We start from the raw sequence: 9,014 nt of genomic DNA, 5'->3' as shown, positions 1-9,014 counted from the left end.
CTGTCTCTGTCTCAAACACACACATACGTTATTTTTTATAGAAAGAAAGACAGAAAGAAAAAAAGAAAGAAAGAAAGAAAGAAAGAAGGAAGGAAGGAAAGAAAGAAAAGACATTAAAACAAGAAAAGAAGAATGCAGCTTGCCCAGGGACCTGTGTATCTCCCAGAGCCAGGGTTATAATCCAGATTGCTTCATTAATGTGACTACATATACAGCTGTTTCTATGTTCTAAATGTTCGTATCTCCCCAGTTCCCGTTGAAGTCCTAACTTGCATGAGCACCTAAGGAAGGGGTCTGGTTATGATAGCAGATTCTGTATAAATGGAACTGGTGTCTTGTAGGTGGAGGGGCTGGAAAGATGGCTCAGTGACTAAGAACACTCAGTGTTCTTCCTGAGGACCCACGTTCAGTGCCCAGTAACCACCTTGGGCAGCTCACAGCTACCTGTAACACCAGTTCCAAAAGATCCAATACCCTCTTCTGGCCTCAGGTACCTGCATGAACATGGTGCCCAGATAGACAGGCAGGCACACACTCACATAAAACAATTCAAAACATAAAGCAAGAAACAGAATACCATCTCCATTGTCTTATAACATTAAATTCTGTCCTGTATAATAAAAGTGTTCTCTTTGCTCCTGAATGCACAGTATAACTAGTTCTGTTTTTCAACTCTTCCAAGTCATTGTGTTTTAAGGATGTCCTAAAAATACGGTTTGATCTCACTACTACCAGACCATCCTAAGAGCACTACTTTTAGCATGACTGTTTTCATTCATTGTGTGTATTAATCAGACTAAAGGGCTCTAGGAAAACCTTGCTGCCACTGCCCCTCCCCCTCACCTTATTTCCTTCTCAGGGAACAGTACACTTTAGGAGATTATCGGGTGTGTCCTCTGTTCCACATTACCATCCACCTCCTAAGGCTTTGCCCTCATACAGAGGAGGGAAGTGATACAGAGTTTGGGGTGGGAGACAAAAAAAGCAAGGAGCAGCATTGCTTCACAGACCTCTACAGACAGTGGTGTGTGTGTGTGTGTGTGTGTGTGTGTGTGTGTGTGTGTGTGTCTGTGTGTGTGTCTGTGTGTGTGTGTGTGTCTGTGTGTGTGTCTGTGTGTGTCTGTGTGTGTGTCTGCATGTGTGTGTGTCTCTCTGTGTGTGTGTGTCTGTGTGTGTGTGTCTGTGTGTCTCTGTGTGTGTGTGTGTGTCTGTGTGTGTGTGTGTATGTGTGTGTCTGAGAATGTGCTTTTTACAGAGGAGGGAAGTGATATAGCGTCTCCTGTGGGAGACAAAAAAGGCAGGGAGGGGCATTGCTTCACAGAACTCTAGACACTGGTGTTTGTGTGTGTGTGTATCTCTGTGTGTGTGTGTGTCTGTGTGTGTGTGTGTCTGTGTGTGTGTCTGTGTGTGTCTGTGTGTGTGTCTGAGAATGTGCTTTTCAATTTCTTTCACCAAAGGCCTCTGAGTCTTGTATTTTTATTTCCTCCTATGCCTACATCAAAATTTCAATGTCTACAGAATTCTACATGGAAAGTGATTAACACCAACCCTTCATAACAACCTTTTGGCACCTTGGGCCAGCAATGAGATGTCTACTCTCAGTCCACTATGTTTCTGTCCATCAAGTTTTAATATTTTCATTTTGTGTTTGGACTAATGGTTTGAATCTAAGTGGATTTTAGTTTTAGGATTGTTTGTTTCTTCTTATGAAATTGATATTCATTTTACCCTGAAATATAAATCCTTCTCTAAATCTGAAAATGTTTTTTGTGTTTGGGGGGTGGATTTTTAATTAATCATTTTGTTTACATTTCAAATGATATCCCCCTTTAACTGTCCACAACCACCCCCACCCAACCCTCTTTCTCCTGCCTCCTCTTTGCCTATATGAGGGTGATCCCCCACTCCCCCACCTACTCCCACCCTTCCTTTAGCATCCCCCTACACTGGGTCATCAAACCTGCACAGGACCAAGGGCCTCTCCTCCCACTAATGCCGAACAAGGTCATCCTCTGCTACATATGTATCTGGAGCCATGGATCCCTCCATGTATACTCTTTGGTTGATGGTTTAGTCTCTTGGAGCATGGGGTGGTCCAGTTAGTTGATATTGCTCTTCCTATGGGGATGCAACCCCCTTCAGCTCCTTCAGTCCTTCCCCTAGCTCTTTCACTGGTATCCTCATGCTCAGTTAGATGGTTGCCTATGAGTATCTGCATCTGTATTGGTCAGGGGACACTCATACCAGATTCCTGTCAGCAAGTGCTTCTTGGCATCAACAATAGTGTCTGGGTTTGGTGTCTCCAGATAACTAATATCAACAATCGGCAAATGGGACCTCAAAAAATTGCAAACATTTTGTATGGCAAAGAACCCTGTCAATGAAACAAAATGGCAACCAACAGATTGGGAAAAGATCTTTACCAATCCTATATACTATCAAAGGCTAATATCCAGTCTATACAAAGAACTCAAGAAGAACTCCAGAGAACCAAATAACCCTATTAAAAATGGGGAACAGAGCTAAACAGAGAATTCCCAACTGAGGAATACTGAATGACCATGAAGCACCTAAAGAAATGTTCAACATCCCTAGTCACCAGGGAAATGCAAACCACACAACCCTGAGATTCTACCTCACACCAGTCAGAATGGCTAAGATCAAAAATTCAGGTGACAGCAGATGCTGGCGAAGATACGGAGAAAGAGGAACACTCCTCCATTGCTGGTGGGACTGAAAGCTGGTCAAACCACTTCTGAAATCAATCTGGCGATTCCTCAGAAATTTGTAAATAGATCTACCTGAAGACCCAGCTATACCACTAATTGGCATGTACCCAAAACATACCCCAACATATAACCAGGACACATGTTCCACTATGTTTATAGCAGCCTTATTTATAATAGCCAGAAGCTGGAAACAACCCAGATGTCCCTCAAGAGAAGACTGAAAATGTTTTAAATTCAACTGTTACTTATCTTCATTCCTGTTCCATGCAATTTTCTCTATTTTGAGTTTCTATAACTAGATTTGACACAGAGATTTTATACTATCCTCCAAATCTCGATCTTTCTTTCACCATTCTCCTGTTTGGTGTTGTTGTTGTTGTTGTTGTTGCTGGTGATGGTGATGGTGATGATGATTTGTTTTGTTTTGTTTTGTTTGTGTCTGTGTGTGTTTTGCTAGTCTTGGATACTTTTCTCTGAAATATTATCCAATTCCCTAATTTTGTTTGCAACAATGTTCAGTTGCCAGTGCTGATTTCTTGTCCTTTTGAGGTAAGGTTTTGCTATGTAGTTCTGGTGATTGGCCTACCAGTCTCTACAGAGATGGGACTGGCTTCAAACTTGTAGTAATCTCCCTGTCTCTGTTTAGCCTGCTTCTTAATTTCTTAATATGACCACTGTCTTCTCATTTATTAATCTCCTTAAAACTTTCATCTCATTCTTTTAAAAAGCTGTTAGGTCGTTTTTAATATACTTTGTTTTTTATTTATCTTTTAAACCTGTATGTGGGCATGGGTGGGTGGGCATGTATGTACAACAGGATCTTTCTACATAGCCCTGGCATCAGCAATAGTGTCTGGATTTGGTGTTATTTCTAGCTCATAACTCAAGGTGTAAATTCTACAAATGACCTTATTTTCCTGTTGTCCTCATCTCACCTAATTATTAAGAGAGAAAAAAAAACTAAATGTCATTTTAAAATGAAAGACAGATTTTTTAAAGCACAATATAGGGCTGGTGAGATGGCTCAGTGGGTAAAGGCATGGGCCACACAAGCCTAATGATGTCAGTTAAATAGATCACTAAATGCACATAAATGTGGAAGGAGAGAACTAAGGCTACAAAGTTGTCCCCTGACCCGCACATGTACAGAATAGCATGTTCTTCTGCACACACACACACACATTACTAATAGTAAAAAAAAATGTTATTATTAAAAATAAAAAACTGTTAAATATTTTAACTACCTAAAGCCCAATGTGTAAAAAGTGTACATATGATAAAATAAGAATTTTTGAATTGGTAGGTTATGTCTCAACATGGCTACTGGTTATTAATGTGCAACAGGATTCCATAATTGCATGTATTTTTTTTCCTTCCTTTTGGCTAAAGTATGGTAAGATCATGTATTTTTTTCTCCGCAAAGTTGTTGTTGCTTGTAAGAGAAGAAAATGATTAATAATTACAAATGATTCATCTAACAAAGAGATCAGTATAGAAAACTATGAAAAAGTATTCCATGACTGCTGGGTGAGGTTGTTAACGATGCAGAGAAAAGAACAAACCAACATGAGGTCTGCTTTCCACAGAGAGAGGATGAAACAATTGAGTCTAAAATAAATATAAATTGTGACAGATTTACTTGTAGTTCAAGAAATGACACGTTCAGGGCAGGAGAGTCAGCTATAGGTTAAGAGCACTGGTTGTCTTCCAGGGGACCCAAGTTGGGTTCCTAGCACTCACACAATGGCTAACATTCATCTGCAACTCCAATTTCAGAGGATCTGACACCCTCTTCTGGCCTCTACGCATACAGCAAAGTCATGGTGCAAAGACATATACTGTGGGCAAAATGCTCATACACCTAAAATAAACTTGAAAATAAATACGTTTTCTTTTAAAGAAATAGAAAATATGAGGTTCCCTCCAAATGTGCAGGGGAAAAGCCAGGGGCAGCATGGGAAGCTAGTTCTTATGATCCCCCAAGAATACTTCTAGCAGAGCCCCTCTATACAGTGGTAGGACCCAGCCACTTCAGATTCCAGCTTAGAGCTCCAAAGCCAAGACACGCAGTTGCCAAGAATCAACCCAGGTGCTCTCGGGATCAATAATTCTGTGATTATTCTCTCAGAATCAATTCTGGAGATTAATCACATAAGGAGCCTGAAGGCAGCTGTAGGTGACTCAGTAGCCAGCATGACATCTAGCAGGGAGGCAGGAATCCAGGAGACTAGAGAGGGCCTTTGAAACTTAAGGGCTGGGAAAGGCACTTCAGGAAAGTTCCCCAAGCAGTCCTGGGCTGCATAGTAATGGCAGTGGAAAAGGAAGACACAGCTCAACATTGACAACTGTCCCTTAGGGGGACTTCTACTCACTGAAAAATGAGACTCTTAACTTACACCACAAAAGAGAAATTCAGTACAAGTCTGTATGAACCATAAATGGAGTTTACTGAGAACGACTGTGTGGGGGTTGGGGGGTGGTAGTTGTACATATCACGGGGCCGTCTTGGTTACTTTGCTACTGCTATGGAGAGAAAGCATGACCAAGGCAACGTATAGAAGAAGGCGTCTACAGGGGCTCCTGGGTGCAGAGTGCTAGTCCATGACTCTTATGGTGGGGAGCATGGCAGGAGACAGGTATCATACTGGAGTGGTAGCTGAGAGTTTACATCTGATCCACAGGCAGGAGACAGGGAATGCTATCGGCTTTTGAAACTCCTCCATTAGGCTACACCTCTTAATCCTTCCCAAATATATGGGGGCTATTTGCATTCAGACCTCCACAGTGCCCATGGACTGCTCAAGAGAGAAGTTATCAAAGTCACATCTAAGTGTCTTAACAATAAACTCTCTCTCTCTCTCTCTCCCTCTCTCTCTCTCTCTGAGAACACACACACACTGTATTGTTGATCTCACATCTACCCATTTCCCTGTAGCCAGACTACTCCCAAACTTGTTATGAAGCGGAAGACATTGACTTACCTGTCTCCATCTCCCTGAGTTCATGCTAGGGAAGTACTCTACCAACTGAACAAATGCTTATAAAACAAACTTTGGTTTTGTTTTGTTTTGTTTTGTTTTGTTTTGTTTTGTTTTGTTTGGAAATAGCATGATGTAGCTCATGGTGGCCCTGGACTTGTAATTTTCACACCTTTCCTGAGTCTTTGGATATCAGTAATGTTCCATCACGTCTGACTTAAAGAACTTCTCTTTAGTACATGAGGTTACTGTTGTGTCCGGCCAGCAGATCACAACATGGGTTCTAGCCTGGAAAGGCATTTTGGAAACCTGGAAGAGAAGAGGGGCTAGGTGGCGAGATAAAGAAATGTAGCTAAGACAGTCATTCTGATCAAAGCTCAATTTTACTGTTCCACACGCAACTATAAAGCAGGGAAAGGGGGCCCCTATTCCCGCCAATTAATCTTGGGTTCCAATAGCAGAGTGACAATGTGCAGGGCTCCGAACAGCAAAGCAGCAGGTTCCAGCAGTGGGCATGGCAGAATGATTGAGCAAGAAGCTCCACCCCTGAGCAAGCAGGTTTCAGGCTGGGGGAGGGGAGACTACAGGTTACAAAGTGGTATGTCAGGTATGTTGTCTGTGTTTAAAGACAGATAAAAGATGCATAGACCAGAAAAGGTCAAAGGGATTCATAATGTACTTAGGTTACAGTGTCAGCGCCTGTTTGGTGTGCCTGTATACCTGTGTGTGGATGCATGTGTACAAATTTGTGTTCAAATTTGTGCTGAGGCAGGAGGATACCTCATATCCATCCAGAGACTTCACCTGGGGATCCATCCCATAAACAACCACAAAAACCAGACACTACAACAGATGCCAACAAGAGATTGCTGACAGGAGCCTGATATATCTGTCTACTGAGAGGCTCTGCCACTGCCTGACCAATACAGCAGTAGATGTTCACAGCCATCTATTGGTCAAAGCACAGGGTCCCCAGTGAAGGAGCTAGAGAAAGGAACTATGGAGCTGAAGGGTTTGCAGCCCCATAGAAGGAACAACAATATGAACTAACCAGTACCTCCAGAGATCCCTGGGACTAAACCACCAGCCAAAGAAAACACATGGTGAAACTCATGGATCTAGCTAAATATGTAGTAGAGGAAGGCCTGGTTGGTCATCACTGGGAGGAGATCCTTGGTCCTGTGAAGGTTCTGTGCCACAGTAAAGGGGAATGCCAGGGCCAGGAAGAGGGAGTGGGGAGGTTGGGAATCAGGGGTTGGGGGTAGGAAAAAGGGGATCTTCAGAGAGGAAACAAGGAAAGGGTTTAACATTTGAAATGTATGTAAAGAAAATATCAAATAAAAAAGCTTATGTTAGGATTTTATAGGATGATACCTAATTGCAGTCTTCATCGTTTTTGAATGATGTCTTTTGGCAGACACAGGTGAATCATAAAGTAATAAAATGAATGTTGAAAGACCCGTAGAGAAACCTGTCCCCAAACAGATTGTGGAATTTATTATCTCTACTTGCAGTTACCAGTGATTTTATATTTGAAGGAAAGCTGAAGCATACACTGCTGTGTTTTCTGACAGCTTTTTATTCCCTTAGACTATGCTTTTAATTAATGAGAGTTATTACAGAAATACTGATGTATTTGCCATTAATGTGTTCAATATCATCATCCACAGAATTTTCACAGTAGCTAAATATTTGACAACAAGGATGCAGCATGGGTAAGTTTTCCAACATTAAGTTCCTATCCAGAGAGTTGGACACACTCTCCACAATGAATTTATGATGGACTTTGTAGTGCAGTCTGGCTCAGAAGAAACTATGGAGCCCAGGTCCCGTGAAGAATGCAGAGATCCATCTGGGTCTGATATCTGTGGGATTTCATGATCACACCTGAAATAACAAGGTTTTTAAGAGTGAAGAGTTGGAGATCAAGGTGTTAGTCATAAGAATAAATGCAATGTACTCAATTGTAACTAAAAGCTGACAGTCAATATGTACTGTATATAGCCTTATCAAAATATCAAATTAATTACAAGAACAAATAAACAACCAATTAATAACAAAACTTTGAATGAAAACAAGAAAAACCAAATCACTAAACTAATCAAAACTCAAACCAAAATCAAACCAAAAAATTGTGCAAAGCAAAATTCTTAGTCTGCTTATTTTGTAGCACAGACTTATAGCCTGTGGCTGTCCTTGGCAACTAAGTAGAAAAGCAGTTCCTGCAGGTAAAAATCTTTGCAGGAGAAATTTAAGCAACACTCTCCTTTTGGAGTGTGGGTCTGAAGGATATGGCCTCCCAAGTCAAAGCAGAACACATGTTGTAGACTTGGATCCAAGGTTTTACAATTTTGTTGACTGATCTCCATGTAATTAGTCATGATGACCCATCAGGAAAAGATAAATTTGCACTCAGATTCTTCCTGGATGCCCAGCAGCTCTTAATGTGTCTCAGCATTTCTCTTAATCCCTTTAAATGTGCACTCTTCCTGGGCCAGAGCCTAGATGAAATTAAAGCCTGTTCATACCAAAGAAACAAAATAAAGGAGGAGCATACAGCCCATTACAGCCATGGTTATTAGGGATGAGAGGCAACAGTGGTGTATTTCCTGTGCACACTCAGTGCTCTTCATCCAGCACTTCTCTTTGAGGGAGATCATGTCGTGGTCTGTGCCATGTTCTGCTTTCTGCTGGACTATTTCAGACTTAGGGAAGGAAGAAACAAAGGCCTGGTAAGCATTTGTTAATTGAGCTGTCCCTCCCAGAACAGCTCTATTCAGCTGGACAAACCAACATGACCTATCAGCTGAGATCATACCGTGCATCCCAAGTGTCATAGAACACCTGAGCTTGGAATTGTTTCTCACCTTTTAAAAACTGCTAGAATCAGAACTGTCAATGTCACATTATACTGGAGTTTATAAAAAACACCACATTTCCCCAGTTGTGCGGGTATATTATATTGAGTAATAACAATTGAACAATGTCTGAATGTGAGTCCAAGAGAGATGTGTGCAACCTAGAAAACCATGTGGATTCCTTATGGGGTGCGAGCATGCCCTGAACTGAAGTGAAGGCTATGATTATTTCTCCAGTGCAGGAACCTCACAAGGTTCCTCTTGTCAATCCCTCTATCTCCAAATAACCAGAGACAACATACAACACAAAACCCCATGGGTACTTCATAGGTCCTAGAATCTGCAAGAGTTTGCTAAATAAAAACATTCCCAAGGCCGAGCAATGAACCTTAAAAGTGATGGTCATGAAAAAAACAGAACACCCCTGTACATCTATGACTATTGTAGGG

The 9,014-nt window shown here is 41.5% G+C and overlaps 1 long non-coding RNA gene across 3 annotated transcripts in view; it reads left to right on the top strand.

The window, feature by feature from the left end:
* Gm26552 overlaps nt 1-9,014 on the top strand; it is a 116,695-nt gene that overhangs the window by 74,510 nt on the left and 33,171 nt on the right. The window lies entirely within an intron of this gene.

The sequence above is a fragment of the Mus musculus genome, chromosome 14, assembly GCF_000001635.26.
Source record: "Mus musculus strain C57BL/6J chromosome 14, GRCm38.p6 C57BL/6J".
Taxonomy (NCBI): domain Eukaryota; kingdom Metazoa; phylum Chordata; class Mammalia; order Rodentia; family Muridae; genus Mus; species Mus musculus.
The sequence above is the reverse complement of the archived record's forward strand: the minus strand, read 5'-3'. Positions and strand labels throughout refer to the sequence as shown.